This window comes from Aplysia californica, unplaced genomic scaffold (genome assembly GCF_000002075.1).
Source record: "Aplysia californica isolate F4 #8 unplaced genomic scaffold, AplCal3.0 scaffold00069, whole genome shotgun sequence".
Lineage (NCBI taxonomy): Eukaryota > Metazoa > Mollusca > Gastropoda > Aplysiida > Aplysiidae > Aplysia > Aplysia californica.
In genome coordinates, this window is record NW_004797339.1 from 197839 (window position 1) to 198917 (window position 1079).

A 1079-nucleotide genomic window follows, 5' to 3' on the forward strand; every position below is an offset into this window, starting at 1 on the left:
TCTCTCCCTCTCTCTCTCTCTCTCCATCTCTCTCTCTCTCTCTCTCTCTCTCTCTCTCTCTCTCCCTCCCTCTCTCTCTCTCCCAGAACACTACATAGTTTAAACAAAAGTGTGAGAAAGGCCCTCACCGCAGAACGCCGTTATGAACTTCAAAGAACCAGCTCAGTCTAAATGCAAAGCATTGTGGGGTGGGCGTTGGGTGGGACGCTGGTCAGCTGAGACGGTGACCATCAAAGACAGAGTGAAGGATTCTCTGGGATGTCAAGGGCTCCCAGCCTTATAGTTTTATAGTCTGCTACGTGCGGTCTGCTAGGTACGGTATGAGGAAGTCGAGGAGAATGGTGGTCTTTCTAACATTCTAACGCAGGGCTGAAGTAACAACCTGTTCACCTGTTATCTCCTCTCGCAGAATTGGTAATGATCATTCATAAATTATGCCGATGAGATGGCTGTTTTAGCCCGCCGAGCTTCTTTTGGCGAAAACGTAAGTGAGTGAGGGGCTGAAGAAGGAACCTGTTCTGTTCCCTCGAAGAGCTGATAACATAATTATTCATAAACTATGATGAGATTACCTCATTAGCATCTTAGAGGCTACTTGCCGTGCTACCTAAAGTCTGTCTGTTACTTGAGTAGATGCTGTGGTTTTGTGTAGTGCGCTCTGTGTTGTTGAGACCGCGCAAAGGTTGATGAGAAGACAGAGATTTTTAGTTGTGGTTTTTTTTTCTCTTTCTTTTCCTTTTTTTTCTTTTAAAAAAGGAGGGAAATGTCTTTCCTGCATTTATGTACAGGAACGGTGTAGGAATCCTGGATGTCACCAAATACATAGTGTGTATCCATATATTGTATCATGCTGGTACCGTTAAAGGCTGTACGTTGATTTTTTGCTTGTTTGCCGTAACACTTTTGTTTTTGTAGTTTGTTTGTATGTATGTATGTATGTGTGTTTGTTTGCCTGAACACTTTGTTTTGTTTGTTTTTTGTTTGTTTGTTTGTTTGTTTTAGGGGGGTATATTGGAGCTGGGAGATTCATCTTCTTCCTATTTGTTTTAACAGTCAGTTCTTTTTCGTGGTGGGAGGGG